The sequence below is a fragment of the Macrotis lagotis genome, chromosome 4, assembly GCF_037893015.1.
Source record: "Macrotis lagotis isolate mMagLag1 chromosome 4, bilby.v1.9.chrom.fasta, whole genome shotgun sequence".
Classification (NCBI taxonomy): Eukaryota; Metazoa; Chordata; class Mammalia; order Peramelemorphia; family Peramelidae; genus Macrotis; species Macrotis lagotis.
Genome location: NC_133661.1, coordinates 94,463,136 through 94,483,974, shown reverse-complemented (window position 1 = coordinate 94,483,974; position 20,839 = coordinate 94,463,136). Strand labels below are relative to the sequence as shown.

General features: G+C 38.1%; 1 long non-coding RNA gene across 2 annotated transcripts; it reads right to left on the bottom strand.

Moving 5' to 3' along the window:
* Positions 1-476: 476 nt before the first annotated feature.
* On the bottom strand, positions 477-11,743 carry LOC141519960 (uncharacterized). Of its 2 annotated transcripts, none has more exons than XR_012477485.1 (3): positions 11,637-11,743; positions 10,673-10,735; positions 477-1,450 (listed from the first exon to the last, which is right to left on the bottom strand). It is a non-coding gene; the product is annotated as an uncharacterized LOC141519960 (long non-coding RNA). The 2 variants fall into 2 exon arrangements; XR_012477486.1 differs by lacking the exon at positions 477-1,450 and adding an exon at positions 9,868-10,499.
* Positions 11,744-20,839: the final 9,096 nt, after the last annotated feature.

Below are 20,839 nucleotides of genomic sequence, written 5' to 3'. Positions count from 1 at the left end.
AAGATCACAAGCCTAGGAAATGTTACAGCTCTAGTTCAAAGCTTTGGCCACAACACGCTGGTGAATTGGGTGACCCTCAACTAGAGAACACGGACTCCCTTTTTCACCCCTTTCCTTTCCCCCTTGAGGTTTCTAGTGTTTCTTATTATTTCTTCCTTTCCTAACAGTTTGACACTTTTTTCTATATTCTCCACAACTGTGGGAGAATATACCAATTTAGATTGAAATTTGCATGTCTTAAACACACACACACACACACACACACACACACACACACACACACACACACACAGCAACGTTTCAACACCTGGGTTTGATTTTGCACCAAAGCACTCATCTGCAGGAGATACGCTTTAGCTCCTGTAAACTTGTCTTATTTTTTAACTGCATTCCTAAGAAAGAATCATGAAACCTTCAGTTTTGGTCAAAGAAATCAGGTAAAGTCAGCGATCTGAGGCAGACATTCTGTTCTTCATTTATTTATTTGGGGAGCATTAGCAGCCCCAATTTGATGAGGATGGCTCAGTTGAAAAGGAGTTAAAAATACAGTCAAAGAGATTTGCTTTCCTTCTTTCTTCCTCTGGGTCACAACCTTTGCTCTATTCAACTTCCTCAATTTGGATTCAGTAAATTGTCACAGAGTGGCCCAACACCTGCTTCGGGTACTTGAGAAATTGACTTTTCCTACAAATTACCCTGATCAGTGACCTTGTCTCGGCTACCAAAGGAATGGGGAGAGGAGCCGAGCTCTATGTGTGGCCGAGCCCCAGCTCACAATTGGTGTTTAGTTCTTTGAAGTTCACAGTTATCTATTTAATGTACAGACATATTTTGAAACAAATGCCAAATTATAATCATCAACTGGAAACCCCAACTGCCACCTCTTAAAGGAAATAGCATTTGATCTTACAAGTGATGCACTGTCGTGTTATTTGAGAGCTTCCAATTACAATTTTAAAGGGGGGAGGGGTGTGTTGTGGAAATTGGCAATTTTGACTTTTTTTTGTTCTGTTTTGTTTTCAGGGAATATCTCAGTTGGATATCAGTGTGAGCAATTATGCATGAGTGCGATGATGGGGGAATAGGTACATTTGAATCATGGCTCCCTATTTGGCAACATCAAGAGAAGCATCTTGAGAGAAGGAATCTAGAAAACCTGTCTCTCCTGCCACACAGGCATTGGGAGTCAAAGGTCACTTCTGGGAGCTCAAAAGCTAAAATTATATTTTTATCCTTTACCTTTGATTTTTGGCAGCTTACTGAATTTTTTTTTTATTAATTGGTCTGTCCAGCTAACAGGTGTTAGCCCTCAAGTGTGGGCCCAAGGGCAAGCAGGCTGGGCAGGCAGATTGAAGATCGTATAATTCACTGCAACCTTGGGCTCAGGCAAATTGGTCCGGAGAAAGTTCTAAAGATACTTCAAGGCCAGATGACATGGGAACCTTCGTCCCTGTCAAATATCAAAGAAAAACAGTTAGACTGTAAAAATGTAAACTCATAAAGCACGCACTTAATTTTGACAAGCTCCTAGTATCAAGTTGCAGATTTTAGGCAATAAGAGGGCTTAGTCTAAAATCTGTAATAGAAAGGAAAAAAACCCCAAAAAGCTCATTTAGAATTATATTCCAAGTCCCAGTCTCACTTTTTCCCCCACATCTGTTTGGTTTAATTGAACCAAGCAGTTGGATTCACAGCCTAGGGCTAGACATCAAAATTCTGTTTTACCTGTAATTCTTAGAGTAGCAAAGAACCCAAAATTTTCCCTGAGAAAACTTGAAAATGATTAGACTTGATATTGTTATGCATTTATTTTCCTTCCAATTTAAAGTCATACACTTTCTTCACATTCTTTGTATTTGGGTAACCAATTCCACCTACTAAATTGTAAGCTCCTCAAAAGTGGGGGTCACATTTTTTTCTGTTGTATTCCACATGGGGATAGGGATGTCATTGGTATAGAAAGCTACCAATAAAGACCTTAGAATCTTCTCTGCAACTCAAAAGTTCCAGGGTGATGCCTAAAGAACTAAGACATTGCATGACTTTCCCAGGATATGAGTCAAGGTATGAGTCAGATCTTCTGGTTCTGAGGCCAGTTCACTATTCACCATGCATATGCTTAATAAATATTTGTTAATGAATAAAAGCACAGAAATTTTCTTGTTCGCTGATGGGATTTCAAAATAGGTGTACAATGCCTCCAAAATGCATTATTTTCTTTCAGGAATATTTGTACCATATACATGAGAGGGAATTCATAAAAGAAATTCCACAGAGAATTTCTTCTAATCATTTTAAGAATGAAAGAAAGTATGTATGATATATATATGTATATAAATATATATATATATATATATATATATATATATATATATAAAACATGCCTGTGGTCTGGGTCAGTCCTTTAGTATAATGGTAATGAATTAAAATTATGAGTTTAGTTATTATACTAATATGCACCTCTTAATGTTGCCAGATAGGGAGCCATGATTAAAATGTACCTTTAAAATTAAAATGGAGGAATAGGTACATAGGAGTTAATCTAATCTGTGACCAACCATTGCCAACAACTTTACAAAAAGTAATCCATCAATTCTAAGAGGACCAGGTAAGTGAGAGACAATATTGGTTAGTGAAAACATCACTGAGCTTGAAGTTAGGAGACTATATAAATTCTATATAAATGCAATGGAAAAATTGAAAAAGAAAATGTAGACCAACCAAAATTAATTTGCAACAGACTTAATATTAACTTCCCTAAGCAAACCTTGCTGCCTAACAACCCATAAAAATTTCCAATCATAATCTGCATCTTGGCCTTGCACATTAATTACTTCTCCACCCTCTTTTGCCCTATCTCCCATCTCTTTTTTCTACTGGCCATGAATGCCCCAGGACAGTTGTACTGTTAAACTGGGGAAGAATAGAAAGTTCATTGGACTTAAGAATCAGTAGACCATGTCACTAATCCTGGTTTTGCCACTACCTGTGTAACCTTAGTCAAGTCTTTTAACTGTTCCAAGGGTAAGTTTCCTCTTATATAAAATAACAGGTGGTCACGATGGCCCCAACCAATTGTAATATTACATGACTTTTTGAATATATATATATATATATATATATATATATATATATATATATTGACTTGTAAGGATGCAATGTGATTAGGGCATGAAGAGTTAGCTTCAATGTCTGGGAAAACTGGGTTAAATCATACTTCTGACTCATACTAATTGTGTGACCCTGAGAAAGTTAGTTAACTTTCCCTTTTTCTAGGAAAATCTCTAAGACGATAAGTTGCAGGGCAGATGCTGACCTGAATTGGTTGAGTTTTCTTGTCCATTAGCTCTCTATAATAATTATATGACACATCTCCATCCATTTTCTTTTTTTTTTAAGGTTTTTGCAAGGCAGTGGGGTTAAGTGGCTTGCCCAAGGCCACACAGGTAATTATTAAGTGTCTGAAGCCAGATTTGAACTCAGGTACTCCTGACTCTAGGGCCGGTGCTCTATCCACTGCACCACCTAGCCACCCCCTCCATCCATTTTCTAACTTATTTAGATCTTAACTAGAAAATCAATGTCAAGTTCATTTCCTAATGATAATCAATGATGTCATCTTTGGGTATGAAAGAGTTAGGATGGGGTGAGAATAGGAAGAGTTGTTGAACCTGCACCCTTGATTTCATCAATGTCCCAAATTCCCACTATGACAATCCCCTCTCTTGATAGAGACTTTGTCTTAAATAATTTCCCAGGAATACTGAGAGACTAAGTTATTTTCCTGTGACCATTCAGTGAGCATGTATCAGAAGCCAGGCTTGAACCTCAGCCTTCTCAAATCAGAGAATTCTTTGCTACTCCAGGAATCACAGGTAAAACAGACTTTTATCTTCTTCAAAGTCCTGTGCATCATGAGAGTTAATATGTGGATGTAAATTCAAAATAACAAAAAAAAAGAAATGATACTATTTCCATTGGGAAAAGGAAATAAATGATTAGAGAAGGATGCCTGCTAGAATGAAGCCTAGATCTTACTGCTCATCCATTCATCCTACATCCATTCATTCATCCAACAAGCACCTATGTATTATGTGAAGTGCTGATGAGTGACTTGTCTGTGGGGCCCATATTTACCTAAGCATCACCAAACAACTCCCTGCTCTGAATTCAGTTCCTACGGGAGAGTTATTCGACCCTCTACTATTTGCTTCCTCTTTTTCCCTACTCCCCCCCCAACCCCACTCAGTCCCCACCTCCCTACTAAATGTTGGCTCTGTGACCAGGCTGCTGATATCACAATATGCTTTCTCACATTGAAAGGAGGCAAAACTTCAGCATGTGAATTGTATTCTCCACAACATATGGTGGAGCAAACAGACAGTGGGGAGCGAAGTGATTTGTTGCTGTTCATCCCAATGTGCGTTCTATTGTGTTGCCAAAAAATGATAGACTTAAATAAATTGCTCTTTTTGGAATTTATACTCGTGCCTTATTCCAGTTTTTTAAAAAATGAAAAAGAAAATCCTCATGTCCCTGTTAGAAATTTCCATTTATTTATGTGGCCTTCCTCACCCCCACCCCACCCCCACATACCCAGGTCTGTCTGTAGATATTTGGGGATCTGGATGTTCATAGAATCTCAGAACAGAAAGAGAATGTAGAGGTAATCCAGTTCCCCCCCCCCCTTATTTCTTGGATGAGGAAACAGGTCCAAAAAGGGGCAAACTGGTATAAGAATTGTGGTATCCTAATTCCTCAGTTCATTGGCCTTTCCACTACACCACAAGCAGAATGCACTTCATTATTCAGGAGGGACTGGATCTGCCTCGAGAAGCTATTAAATCTGGTGCAAATTAATTTTTGTTGGGCTGCGTTCTTTTTTTTAATTTTGTCAATTGCTGTTTCTATTGTTGGGGGGTAAATAGTTACCTAAATGCTGTCAAAACATAAATCACATCTTCAGTCTGGTAACTTTCAGCTACAGTGAAGTGTCATCAGATGAAGTGTTTTAAAGTATTATTTACAAATATGCTTACAAAAGAATGATTTAAACAGGCATTTTGCTGTTAATAGATTTAAAGTCAGGCAAACAAAATTAATTGTCAGGCTCCTCTTAATTTTATGGTTAGTAGCTGTGGGAAGAACAGTCTGCTTTGTCCCTCTGAGGCAACAATGTCCTGAAAGTTTTTCTCAATACCCAATTTTGGGACAGCCTGGGGGTTGGGGGGTAGGGGTGGGTGGAAAAAGGAACTGAGCTAGTAAAAGATCAAGACTTTCTGGTGCTAGCAATTCATTAAAAAAATAGTGAAGGAGGAGGGAACAGGAAAGGATAGTTATAATTCAGTTCAATTCATCAAGTATTTATTAAGAATCTGTTCTGCTGTTAAGTATTAGGACCTCAAAGACAGAAATGAAACAGTCCCTATCTTCAAGGAGTTTACATTTTACTGAATATATCAATTTTTGGCAACCCAGTATCTGATAAAATAATTAGGTCTTAAATTGAAATGGGAAAAAAGTAGACTGCAAATTACATCAGAGATCATTTAATCCCCTCCTTTTATTTTACTTACATAGGAGGAAACTGAGGTAGAGAGGAAAAGGGGTCTTGTCCAAGGTCACATTTCTAATGAGAGTCAGAGCCCATAATTCAAGCCCAGGTCCAAGTTTAGTGATCCTTCAACTATCCTATGTTACCTCACAGAGTTGATAGAAGAAAAGCATTTTGGCAATCTCAAAAGGCTAAAGAAATAGAAGTGATTCTTATGTCATACCTACAGACAATGATACTGTAGCCACTCTTGGTAGCTGGTAGCTGGTAGCCCATGATGATTGGAAATATCAACCCCAACTCTTCCTCAGCATAGGGGAACAGAAATAAATGGCTATGGGTCCAATAGTTCTCTGCTAACCACTGACTAGAGAAGAGAGTTTTCCTCAGTCAATATTTAGTAAGGTAAGTCTCATAGAGGAAACCTAACAAGATAAAACTGAATACTAGAAAATGCATGGATCTGTACCCATTAATAGACTGATCTTAAAATATCACTTTATGTCCCTAATCAAAAATTTTTGATAGTTCTTTTCCAAAAGAATAAAATTCAGACAACCTGGCATTCAGTATCCTCCTTCACTATCTGGTCCCAAACTGTCTGTTCTTGCCTCATTTCTCTCATAAACATACCTCAGTGTATTTTTGTTGCTGGAATGCTTCCTTCTCTCTTTCTTTCTCTCTCTCTCTCTCTCTCTCTCTCTCTCTCTCTCTCTCTCTCTCTCTCCCCCCCCCGCCATTTGTAGGCTTGCCATTTCCTTCTCTAGTTCATTTTCCAGATGAGGAACTGAGGTAAATAGGATTATGGACTTGCCCAGTGTCACACAGCTAGTAAGTGTCTAAGATCAGATGTTAACTTAGGAAGATGAGTCTTTGTGGTTCTGAACTCAGTGCTTTATTCACTGTACTATTCAGCTGTCCAAATAATGTGTAATTGGGTTATAAAAGTCATTGGATCAAGTGTTAGGAGGTTTAAAAGCCAAAAGTATATGTCCTTGATCCTAGTGGTCAGAAGAGGACACTGGAATTTGTCCAATGTTAGGGGAGAACAGGGAATAGAGTGTTATCATCACCCCTGAACTATATAGAAATCTCTGGTGGTTGTGAAGAAATAAAAGATGGAGTACAGGAGACCAATTAGGGTTCCATTGAAATAATTCAGGTGAAAGGTGATGAGGATTTGGAATAGAGTACCAAAGTGATGGTTGTGTAAGATGTGAAAGACATGCTATGGAGAGAGGAAGAGGATACATGGGGGTGAGTGAGATTGAGAAGGTAAATATGACACTGAAATTGTGAGCTTCAGGATGGTTTTACTCCCTCGAGTAATAGAAAACTTTAGAAAAGAGCAGTTTTCACTAGCAAGGTTTGAAGAGAGTTCAATCTCCATGTAGAAATTTCCTAATCAGTGTCACATGGACAATTAGTATGCATTGTGTGATCTTTATATATTCAATATTATGCCAAATTAATCTTTTTGATTTCTTCCTTTCCTATTAGAATCTTCTGTGAAAGACATAATAGTATCTGAATAACAGTCTTTGTTCAAAAGAATCTGAGTTATATGGAACTTCTGAAACCATCTAGCCTGATCCATAAATGAAAGGAATGCCCCTTATAACATACCTATCCCCTTTCTTAGGTGACTATATTTAAGAAGATATTAGAAGACGTATTATGTTATCCACACAATAAAATCAGTTGGTCTGATTCCATCTGCCATAGCTTATAGGTCCTGGTCTTTGCAGAATTCTTGACATGACTTTCTCAAGAGTTCTCCTTTCATGGAAGTCTTCAAGAGGTCACTTGTCAGGTATTTTGTAGAAGGAATGCATGATCAGGTACAGATTGAGCTACATGGCCTCTGAGGACCCTTCTAATTCAGAGATTCTTTGATTCTTTCCAAGCTGCAGTCAAGAACAGGACTCACCAGACCTTTCAGTCACGTCTGATTCTGCTGCAGCTGGGGAGAAATGCAGCTGAGATGAACTTTCTCTGTCCTCTGAGGTCAGGATGAACCCTATCTCATGTCATCATTATTAGCTGCCAAGACCCACTCCAATGTTCCAGGGCGCCATACATGCAAAAGCAGGTAGAAGAAATGCTGTCAGGTCTGAATGCTTCCACAGTGCAAAAGGAATCAGAAACTCAAAGAGCAAACTCTGTTTCACCAGCTTGGGGCCAGATGATGAATCAGAAGACAGTTCAAGACTTTCAAAAGATGATTCATGAGTTGGGGGGAGGAATGGTGTGGTATTTTTGAAGGGGGGGAGGTGGAAAAGTTGTAAATCCACATATTTTTATTGATTCCAACCAAATATTCTTATGGTCAATTCTGGCAGGGTTATAGAAATCAGAAGAGTTTCCTTCTAGATGACAGATTCTCAGAAATGCTGAAAATGTGTTCGCCAAGAGGCAAGTCATGCATTGGCTTGTTGATTTGTTGTTGTTTTTGATTATTAGGATGACAAATTTTATAGTAATAAAGCAAAATCTGATGTTTCTAGAGAACTCATGTTCACATAGATAATGAATATCAGAAGCAGAATTCAAACCCAGGTACATTGACTTATTGTCTAGTGTTTGCCCCAATATATTTTCTATAAAATACAAACATATCAAGTTCATATTATGAATTTATTGAGTCTTCTGAGCTTTGCGTATTATGATGCATATTGTAAAGGCATTAACTTAAGAATTAAAAGAGCATCATTCAAGACTCAACTCTTCTACTAATAAGTCTTGTGTTACTTATAAGTTACTCAGCCTCTTTGAGTGAACAATGAATGAATAAATGAGCAAAAAGGCATTTTGTTAAGAAGTGCTTCACATGCTAGAAACTAGGCACACAAGCAGAAAAAAAAATGTGAGTCCCTCCTTTCAGGGAAAGAACACATAAAAATGGAAAGTTGAATGACAAATGAAAAAACTAAAAGTTCAACAAGCAATATGGCAAGATCCAAACTGTCCCCAACCTCAAGGAGCTTGCATTCTATTAAAAATATTTTAGAAGCCTTAAAGCACAATATATGTAGAAGCTAGCACCATTATTTCCTACTATCAAATTAATTGGCTGCCTTAACAACTTTATAGAGGCAGCAAAAGATAATATAGTCTTGGAGTTTGGAAAATCAAAGTCTGACCTCTGATACACATCGGCTGTGTGAACTTGGCTGAGTAAATCAATTCACCTCTCAGTTACCTGCAAGCAACTCTCTTAATATGATCAAATTGAGAATTGTTTTCAGTTTGCTAATCTGCACTAGTCAAAAATTCAAAATTCCCTGAATTGACTAGGTCCCTAGATCCCTCCTAAAAACAACAAATTATAAAATACAACAAAAACAATCAGTGACCAATCATTAAATGTCTACCAAGAACTAGAAAACTGTAACATGACTTCTTGATACAGAGTTATAACAATAATATTTTGTAAGCCATAGAAAATGAGGACAATTTTCAGATGTTCGATGATTATTCCAGCAGTTTTTCCTTATCTATAAAATGGTAATCATTTTCCTTCTTTTACGGACTTCACGGGATTGTTGTGAGAAGCTAATGAGATAACATATGTGGAAGATCTGTGAAAATTCAGAAGCTGTCCTACCAGGGAAGAGGGGCCTTGTTCTTATCACTGGAGAGAATTTTTGCCAAGCATTTCACTTGAGTCCTCATATTACTCTTGAGCCAAATCACTTCTGTATTTACTTCTGACCACAACTTTATTTCTCTCCTGTACAACATGCATTTTCACAATGATTGTTTTTTAATCATCAAAGACAGACCTTTATTTATGAGAAAGGTAAGCTGTGAAAACTGAACTTTGAGGGTGAGAATCATCAAGGAGGAGGTAATAGAGACTTTGATGATAACATCCTATTTGAACATGTCGTCCCCAGCCTATTACTTTGAAGTGGGTCATCACTCTTCAGTTAGTCTTCCTACTAAATAGTCTAAGGTTGCCGGCCCCCTCGGCTCTGTTTACCTTGTCAGCTCTGTGACTGACTAGCCGTCTCTGTGGACATTACAGAGTTAGGGAATATTTGGACAGCTCGAATCAAGTGTAGCTGGTCATTTATAGTGATGTAAAGGAACTCAAATAATAGAGCAGTGATGCTCAATTTAAAGCCAGGCTTGGCTCCTTCGAGATAGGAAATGAAGTAGAAAGCCTGTAATTATAAAACAGACTATGGGAGTGATTCTGATAGGTCTGGCCTTGACCTTCAATAACACAGTAGGCAGTTAAGTAACTACAACTTCTTTAAGTCCGTGTTATTTTTAGAGTGTCTTATGCCTCTAAAATTATTGCCCAGTTTATTAAACAAAATTGTATTTTTAAAAACCCTCAGTGATCAAAAAATATCTTTATTCTAGCTTTTTTTACACACAAATATAATGAGAGATATTGGGGTTTGTGAGTGGGGAAGGAGAGTGGATGGAAGTGGATTTGGAGTTAAAGGTGATCCAGGTGTGAATCCCCTTTGACAGACCTCAAACCCTCACTGATTGGTGAGTTAGGGAGATGTCTAACACAAGAATGTGAAAACTTCCTCCAAAAGAATGGATAGATGGGAACAATTTGTTCCAACGACCATGAAATCAATTGAAGTGGGTGCTATGACACATTTACAACTTAGACAAGCATCCAAGACAGCAAGATGCATCCAGGACCATCTCCAATTGTTTGACTTTGGCTTGCCATTGGATTACCAGGACTCTGGAAGAGAGAGTAAAACTGATGACTTTGTGCAGCTCTGCCTTAGTTCAATCCAATTCACTCACCAGTCAAGACATCACCCTGTGATGTCTTTGGTCCTCTTTGAAGATGAAGAAAAAACAACAATAACTTACAATCTGTGTGACCTTGGGAAAGACAACTTCAATTGCCTCATCCAGAATGAAAAGGACGTTAGATGATCCTTAAGGTTCCTTCCAGCTCTAAATTCTTTGATATTATAAGAAAAGAAGAATGATTAGAAAAATATGTGTATGTGTATATGTGTGTGTGTGTGTGTATGTGTGAGTGTTATGTGTGAAAGAAAGAGAGAGGGGTTGGGGAAAGGAGAGGAAGAGAGAGAGAGAGAGAGAGAGAGAGAGAGAGAGAGAGAGAGAGATTACCTTCTACCATCCATCTTCCTTTCTTTTTTCTGTAATCTCTCATCAGTCTGCCCACAGATGGTCCTGCAAATGACACTGAGAGATAGTAAATAAGGTAGGCCTTAAAAGAGCAAAATATTCCCTGGCAGCCAACTCAGCTCATCCCTGATTAGTACTGTAACCTTAACCAAGCTCCCTTCTCTTTCTGAAGATGTCTTAATGAGGCATGACAAAATGGGATTGGATTTACAAATTTCCAAAAGTAAAATGATGTGATATCTCTGACTGACTCTGTAGTGTGCAATCCTAAATAAGAAATATTTGCTCACTTTTTTTTTTGGTCTTTCTTTCCCCAACACTAACTTCCCTGCCTATGACGAAGACTGCTAGAGTACAGGTCAAAAAACAATCAAACCCTGTTCCCACAGCCTGGGCTCCTATCGAAAATCTTTAAGTATCTTAATCCTAGTTCCAGTGCACAGAGCCTTCTGTTTACTAAACCTCTAGCAATCAAGGGAATTTTTTCACTTATTCCTAGACCTGAACCCCTAAATTCTTATCTCCATGAGATGCTTAAAACTCTAAGCAACTGGCCCTTCTTCCCTATCTCTCCTCTGTCACAAACTCTACAGGTGTATTTTTCAAGATTGATTTATATGATAAAAGAGAAAATTCAGAAGCAATATACACAGGCATAGATAACTAGACAATCAATCTGAAAGTCCTTCCTGTACTTGCTTGTTTCTTGATCTCTGTCTTTGTTATCACTCTAATCACCCCAATGTTTTAGACCCTCTCACAACCTTGGTTTATTTAATGCCAATCCAGTCTCCAATATATAAGTATCATTTAGGTATCTCATTTAGATTTTCAGTCAGATGTCACTGGGTTATTGGTTTAAAGTTAGAAGGAACCTCAGAGGTCCATCAAGTCTTACCTCATCTGAAGCCCAGGAAAGTGATTGACCCAAGGTTATATGATTTACCTGACCGAAGTAAAATGTAAATCCCGCTCCTCTGACTCTTCTTGCAATTATCTTTCCACCAGATCAAGTCAGCAGTCCAGTGCCCTACTCTGTCATTTAATCTCTTGCACCAGCTGGTCTCTAAGATCTCTGAGCAGCTCTCACTTCTGTTTTTCTGGGAGGCCTCTATATTAGCCCTCAAAGATGGAGAAAGAGGAAATCCTACCTTCTCAATGCACACACGTGTTTGTGTGTATGTGTGTGTGTGTGTGTGTGTGTGTGGAGAGAGAGAGAGAGAGACAGAGAGAGAGAGAGAGAGAGAAGAGAGAGAGAGATCACAGAGAAAGGGAAGAAAATGGGAATGCTGCTCAGAATGTAAAAATTTCTCAGGTATTGTTATGCTGTTAAGACACTGGGATCAGAAAGCACTTCGTTAAATGAGGGGATCAGGATGACTTTAGACTTGGTCTAAATCATTGAAAAAGGAAAGAGGGTTAGATCTCCTACAATTGACACACTCTCCCACCCTTGGCAAACCAAATGAAACAAAACTCAAAAAATCAAAGAAATGCCTTTCTCCTCCTATAAAATGTGGACAATGTTTTCTAGGGTTGAGGATCATCAGAAAACTCCCAGGGATCCTTAGGAACAGATCCTTGCTCTAACTACAACCCCTCTCCAACACTACCACCACCACCACTGTACCTTGAGTTTGGCTAGGGAGTTTTCCATTCTCAGCCTCTGACTTTAGTTGACCTGAGCTGGCTCCTGGATAGCCCTTCCTGCCACAGTCCTTGACTACAGAAAATGACTTGAAAATGGTCCAAATACTGACAAAGCACTGCTGGCAGCTGAAGTCTTGGAATACAGTTTAAAATGGCCTTTCATCCTCTGAGACATTTGCTTGGCCACCTGGGTCAATCATTATAGAATCATTTGGCCTAGAAGGAACATTGACTGGGGTCACTTAACCCATTCCCATGTATGTTATTAGTGCCAAGTTCATTATTTCTAAGTAACCTGAACTGAAGAGGTTCCTCTGAGCACTGAATAGCTTCAGTGATGGAAATTCAGTTGTCTTTATCAGCTCCATCCAATTTTTCCCTTGTTCCCTTGTCCACATGGTAGACTTTGGTGTCTGGTTTGAGTTTTTTAATTGTTCAGGAGATTTTTGTTAATCCACTTTTCCCTTTCTACAATTCTAGGCAATTAGGGAACAGTCCTAGACCTGGAGTCGGAAGACCAGGGTTCAAATGTTACTTCAAATACTGACTAGCTGTGTGATGCAGGACAAGTATCTTAAAATTTGTTTGCCTCAGTTTCCTCAACTATAACCTAGGAGTTACAATATGTCCCTGGCAGGGTTGTTGTAAGTATCCAATGAGATAATATTTGTAAAGCACTCCACACAGTAAACATAATAGGTGCTTAATACCTGTTTATTCCTTTCCCCTTCACCTACTTGTTTGACCTTTTTTAAAAGGTATTCCTCCTGATAACATCTTTTTATCTGAACAGGTTAAGATATAGCTTTGTGATCTTCCACTCAATGTCCTGCTGACATTCATAATACATTTATTTCCCAAATCAGTAAATTTCCTCTTGTTTGATGGTCACCCTTACTTCTTGCCAGACTCCCTAAAATACCTGACTCTTAGATGAATAATAGTTGAAATTGTCCCACAAAGCAAGCCAATGGAGTAGTAAGAGTATTGCTTATTATTTCCAGAAAAAATAGGGACAATCACATAGTGGCATAGCTCGAGAGTGGAATGATATCTCCAAGACCATCTAATCCAGCTTCTTCATTTTAGAGATGAGGAAACCCCAGCCCAGAGTCATATGGCTAGTAAACATCAGAGGTGGGATTTGAACTCAGGGTCTCTGACTTGAGGGCCAATATTCTTGCCACTATCCTAGTCTATATGGTAGTCCACAAGAGAATTTCAACCAAGTACACCATTTCTCTATATGGATACCCAAGGTATTATCAGGAAAATTTTACATTAGTATTAATTTTTAAATTCAGAACATATTACTTTAAAAACAAGTCTTTCTTCAGCGCGCCCCCCAGCCCACAAATCCCACTGTTCTCTGATGACACAAACAAGCTCTTTGATGACAACTACAAGATACTTTCATCTCCTTCCATATCTCTCTTCTGCGTTCCCCTGTTTCTCTTCACGATGCTCCTCAACCAGCTTCCCTCCCCTAATCTGTGCCCCCCACTACACCCACACACATAACCAGCTGTCCATGTGTAGACCCCATTCTTCTTTTGAAGTTCAGCTGTTCCCTAACGCAGCAGCTGGATACATGGCCATTGTGGCGTCCCCCTTCCTGGCTTCTCAGAGCACTTAACAGCTCTTTGGGGACAGCTGGGTAGATCTGAAAGTTTCACTTCAAATTTGAAAGTACCAGCTCCTGAGACAGGATGCAGAAATAAATCTAGCCCCCTCGCTGCCCTCCCATTCCAGCCATCCAAGCCTTAAACAATATGTTTTATGTCTCAGCTAAGCCCAAATAGATGGATTTGGAATCCTGCTCCCAATACTGCAAAGGACAGGGAGTGGGGGTGGGGGCAAGACAATGAATTTTCCTCGTTAAGGGAAACTTCAAAGCCCAGCTCAAGTCTCATCTCTTCATAAAGACTCCCCCATCACCCCAACCCACAGTGATTACTCCCTCCTCTGACCTGGAGCACCTATACCACTCACAGGACCCAGAAAAGTCTTTTCATGTGTCACCTCACCTGCATCTTGTCTCCACAAAGAGCCTGTGTGATGGTTGAGAGAAAAACCTGTCTCTTCCATCAAACCATCACCAAGTATTTATTGGGTGTCTACTTATGCTAGGGAGTTTGTTTGGCTCTGAGTAGTCTAAAGCCAATATGGCAGTAGCTCTTCTCAAGGCGCTTGTTTCCATTCTATAAGAAGGAGACGTAAACATATATCAGAATATGAACTGAATAAATACAAAGTCCACATGCACACACATTTAGCAGAGCCTCTTGTTCATAATCACTGCTTAATAAATCAGAAAGTCACCAAAGGAATATTAGAGCCAGAAGAGACCTTAAGGATCAGATTGCCCAACCCCCCCCCCCATCCCTCTTATTTTATGAGTGGAAACAGAGAGAGGAAGGGATTTGTCCCAAATCAGACAACTTATTAGTAGCAGAACTTCAGACTAAAACCTCTTTCTTTTGACTTCCAGGCCTGTCTGCTTTCTCCTTTGCCTCACCTTTGTAGGTTTGCTGATCTATTGATTGATGGATTTGCTAACAGAGACACATTTTTATGCCTCTTCTTGGCCTACTGTGCTGATCCCCTTATTTGATGCTCTATCTCCTCTTTTATATCTTTCTTCAAGATGTCCTGCCATGTCTAAACTATTCCCCCTTTTCCTCACCTTATAGAATTCCTAGCTTCCTTCCAAGTACAACTCATGGGCCTTCCCCTATTTCCACTATTGTCAGTATTTTTCTCTCCCTCTAAATTATTTTGTATTTGGTTTTTGTATTAATATATCTGGATACTTGTTTTTCACCAATAGCATGAAAGTTCTTTCAAAGTAAGGACTGGTTTGGGTGTTATTGAAGAGTTTTCCCAACTCCTAGCCTAGTGTTTGGCATAAAATAATCATTAAATAAATACTTACAAAACTTAAATGAACTGGTAGCACCCCTCCCTCCCCATTTTTTTCCTTTTGAACCTTCATGTATTTTTAACTGAGATTAGAATTAGGAGGAAAAGTCTTAAACTTATGATTTACTACAAGGTCATCATCATGAACCCAAAAGTTCCCAGATTTTATCCAGTTCCCATCCTGAGGTCCTGTTTTCTTGGACCTTGCTTGCTCTTATCTAATTGCTAACTAAATTCTACTAAGAAGTTAGCTATTAAAACTTTCAAATATGAGCCTTCCTAAGGGTATTTCAATTTCTAGGAAACCTGAAGACAGGAAAACATAACTATCTAGAGGCCCAAAAGATTCTAGGCTCAGAATGCTGTAGAGATCTGGTAGTTCAGCTTTCTCATTACAGAGACAATTTGCATTTATTTAGAATTTGAAGAATAGCTTTAATTTTTCCTATAGTTCACACATAAGGGAACTAACTAATGTAAGAACAAAAGATATTAAGAAAAATCTATTTAGAAAAAACAAAAGAACAATTGTCACTTCTGTAAATTTATACAGTTGGGGAGAGGATTAAAGATTAGAACCCAGATCTCTATGCTAATTTGAATTTTTTCTTCTGCACCACATTGACCACAAAGGCAACATTATTCAGTAGAAAGTATCCTAGATCTCTAAGTTTCAGTTCTGAGTTTGAATCCATATTCTATGCTGAACTATCATGTGTGACTGTGAGCAAGTGACAGAACTATCCCTCCTAGTCTAAATTACTTCAAGGACCTTTTTTTTTTTGCAAGGCAAATGCAGTTAAGTGGCTTGCCCAAGGCCACACAGCTAGGTAATTATTAAGTGTCTGAGGTCTATTTGAACTCAGGTACTCCTGACTTCAGGGCTGATGCTCTATCCACTGTGCCACCTAGCTGCCCCAAGGACCCTTTCAAATCTAAATCTCTGAATCTGAGAAAGAAAGAATATCTCAATAGTAGAAATGATGGCAATAAGAAAAATTTGTGACCAAGGTTTCCTTTCCTGTATACTACTTGGAGTCATAGAGCTAGAGCTTAAGCAAGACCTCAGAGATTCCTTAGAAAAATTCTTCATTTTAAGAATACTGAGGCTCAATTTGACCAAGGTCACTTTGGTAGTAACTATCAGTGGCAGAATTTGAGGGCAAATCCTTTGAATCTAGAAAGAATATTCTCTACCTATGTATGCATATTCAGACATTTTTTTTCATTGTGCCCCCCACTGGGGTTTTCTTGGTAAAGATTTTGAATTGGGTTTGCCATTTCCTTCTCCAGCTCATTTTACAAATGAGGAACTGAGGTAAATAGGGTTAAGTGACTTATACAGGGTCTCGTGTCTGAAGTAAGGTAGTAAGCATCTGAAGTGATGTTCTTCTAACTTCAGTACTGGTATTCTATCCACACTTTCTCAAACCAACTATCTAGTCAAATGCCTTCTTATCATGAGTTTCTTCATTTGTAAAATGAAGAGTTTGAACCAGATGATTTCTAAAGACCCTTCTAATTTTAAGTATCTGAGAGTCTGTAATTTTAAACTGGGTTTTAATATGCCTTTAAGATAAGAAGTAGAAAGAATATAATAATACATGCTTTTGGAGGGAATTTTTGGGGAAAAAAACCTGAAATTAAACTGTGTTTAATGGATCAGAAGTTACTGCTCCAGAAGCAGAATCCCATTTTACTTTTTGCTTGTTACATATATATATATATGTATGCATGTATGTATACACTGTATCCTATCCCCCTTCTCTCACATACAACAAGAAAATTAGCTCCTTGAGGATAAAGATTTGGTTTGTCTTTGTAGCTCACAGAGCCTAACACCATCTCAACCATAGTAGGTGATGAATAAATGCTTATTAAATTATTATTATTATTATTATTATTATTATATGTTTTTAGAGATTAAACAGGCTCCCAGATCTGTACTTGAATGTTAGCTATTATGTTTAAATTTAATCTAGAGAGGAATGCACCCATAGTAGCAATGCTGCAGCTAATGCCTTTAATCTCCTGGCCCGAGTTTTCTGAATGTGACCACTTCATCCAAATGGGGTGGTGGCCCTAGAGGAAATTGCAATGACATTTCTAATGGTTGTCTCTCAAACTGATTGCAGACCTCCATGAAAAAAATGATAAACAATTTAGGAAGTTGTGATTCCTTTAAAAAAAATTAGACAAAATCTTGAAAGTGTTTTTTCCCCTTTATTTTTAGACCTAACACAAACTCTGAAACAATGCCTGCTGCTGTTCAGGTAGCTTGGTTTAATGGACCAAAGCTTCAATTGTATGTCCTGAAAAGATACGAACACAACATAGAATTTTTTTTTTAAATTAGATTCTCGGGCAACCAGTTACTGCTGAATGCTGTTTGATAAAAATTCAAGATAAAACCCTCATGGATTCTACTCAACCATAAAGAGCCACTTAACAGACAATTTGCACAGTCCATGGACTGCTAAATTTCTTCTTGACTGTTGTAAACTATCTCATCCAGCTTTATCTTTTCAACTATATGGTATTTTAAATGATAGATTTGTTGGGGTTTTTCTTTTGTCGTTATTACTGCTGTTGGTAGTAGTGCTGCTGTTGAGAAGGTAACTGTCTCTCCCTGAGCATTCTGAACTATTTCACTGACATCTGATGTCACTCCTCCGATCTTTTCATGAAGAGTCCTGATTACCAGACTGGCTAGGGATTGCCTACACTGACTAACCAGACTCACCTCTTTAAATGACTTAAACTTTCAGCTAAGATGCAAAAAAAGGAATTTGACATTCTAGCTCCCTAAGTATGTTACTGTTGCTCAAAGATTTGTTGTTTCAAAGAAAATTGTTTTTCTTAAAATTATGCTGCTTGAAAGATCACCTTTCAAAGGACCCAACTACAGTTTTTCCAACAAGTTGAATACAAACAACTTAATAGGATGGACTGTTTTTTAAGCAATCTCCTTTTCTCCCTCTTACCCCATCAGTTTACCACACAATTTCCTGAATAAATGGGACATTTCCCTTGCTTTTTTTTTTACCTAAAATTACCTGGAAATGTTATTACCTGAAATTAGTGGAGCTGATTCTTATTTTTAAGAGCACAACCAGTCATTTTAAAGATGACAGAAACCATTTACCCTTTATCTGAAGTAGTGGCAGCAAAAAAAGAAAAAGAATAGCTTTGGGAGATTTATCCAAAATAGTGACTGAAAAAAGAAAAAAAATAACTTTGAATGCTAGAGGATAGAATTTGTATACTACTAGATTTTGAATAAAGAATATTAGAGCTTGAAAGTACCTTGGCAAATCATCTTGTCCATAAATATCAAACCAGGGGCAACACTCAGTCAGAACCAGATTAAAAGACAATTGCGGGGGGGGGGGGGGGGGGGGCAGCCAGGTGGAGCACTGGCCCTGGAGTCAGGAGGATCTGAGTGCAAATTTGGTCTCAGACACTTAAAAATTATCTAGCTGTGTGACCTTGGGAAAGTCACTTAACCCCATTGCCTTGCAAAAAAAAAAGCAAAAAAAAATTAATTGTGAACTATTTGCCAAAAAAATAAGTAAAAATACAATAAAACATATTGTTAATATGTAGTTTTCTGTCAATGTGTAGCCCCAAGTTATGATTACTAACAATTTATTATTTTTAAATAATTTACAATTCAGTGGCCCCATATTTATTTCTATTTGACGTCCCTGATTTAGTAAAAAAAATTTCATTTTACAAATAAAGATAATGAGATTGAGAAAGGTCTTGTCAAGATCTTACAAGTAGGAACTGACAACATGAGTATTTAAATCACATCAGAGTCAGAGAATTTGGAGAGGGAATTTAGGATCAACTAATCAGAAAACTCTATGTCACTCTTGAGAAAACTGATACTTAAAGAAATGGAGTGATTTACTTCAAGTTATATAGGAAATGAGTATCCAAGTTAGGATTTGAACCCAGCTCCTATGACTATACAGCTCTCTTTCTACTAAATCTCCAGGTTGCCCATCACCTTGTACATACCTATATCACTCTTCCTCTTCCCATAAGGTTTTTTTTAGGTTTTTTTCAAGGCAAATGGGGTTAAGTGACTTGCCCAAGGCCACACAGCTAGGTAATTATTAAGTGTCTGAGATCGGATTTGAACCCAGGTACTCCTGACTCCAGGGCCAGTGCTTTATCCACTGCACCACCTAGCCTCCCCCTCCCATAAGGTTTTAAGGTAGAATCCTATTAAAAAAAACTCCATTCACAAAATGGAATCTTCAGAAAGTACTGCTTCAAAGATTTGATTTGATTTTGGTTCAGATTTGTGGTTTCTCTGGCAAAAGGGACCTCCTTTCCCACCAATGCAGGGTAGTAGCACTTCCTTAACTTGTACTCTTAGGGAGTGACTTAGAACCCTGAGAAGTGATTTGCCCACAGTCACATAGCTAGGATGAATCAGAGGTGGCATTTTAACAGTCTTCCTAATTCTAGTCACTATTTTACCTTTCTTCTAGAAAGATTTCACCGATATATTTTTGGAGCAAATAGGGGACATTGAAGAATCTTTATTTGAGCATATTTCAAATTATCATTAGGTTATCTCTTCAGTTATGAATTCTATGGCATCATTCAAGACAATTAATTCCTTTGATACAAAATGTTTTACATCTCCTGGAATAAAAGAATTTGAGACTGAATCAGAGTTGGAAGAAATTTTCAAAACTATCTAGTCCAACCCCTTTATTTTAGGTGAGGAAGATGAGACCCAGCACCTCTGTAAGTGAATTTCCCAGGAAGTGAATTCCAAAATTTCAAAACTTGTCCAGAGGCATATTGGATGATGATATGTTTATAGTGGTGAAAAAGTTGTATGAAATGGCATAAACTTACTTATTTTCCAATGACTTGTATCTTTTATGTTGCTAAAATGAATTCTTCAGCATTTTTACACACATGACTAAAATTGCTGCTAAAATTTGGTTCCTTATTTTTTTAAGTTTAAATTAATCGCTGACTTTGTTCAAAAACTTCCTAAACATTACACAGTTTATGTATGTCCTTAGCATGTAATACAATCAATCCTACCTCTCCCAAACAACCCCAACCTCAAAGGGCCCCTTACTGAGATGCTGTGCATGAATTTTTCTATGAGGTTTACATTTTTAATAATACCCCTCCCCAAATCATTAGAATCCCATCTCTTCTACTTACAGGCCAGATGATTTTAGGCAAGTCTCTCCCCCCTTTCTGATGCTCAGTTTTCTTATCAGCCAAATGAGGTTTAACTAGATAATCTGTCCCATGACCCTTTTATGATAAAATGGACCCTTTCTTTCTTCAAATTCAACCCTCTGGCCCACAGTTCTGGGAAAAGATAAATAAAGGCACAGGGTTCTATGTGGTTTCATTCTTTTGTAAACCAAAGACTACAACTACAGCAGCATCCTAACAGGGAAGATCTCTTAAGAGAGCTTCATTCAAATGTGGACCCCAAGTTCAGGTTGCCATCAAGCAAGGAGCACAAATGGGTGTCAACCGCCATCTAGTGGATCGGCATGAAACTCCCAGGAAAAGGGGATTTGGAAG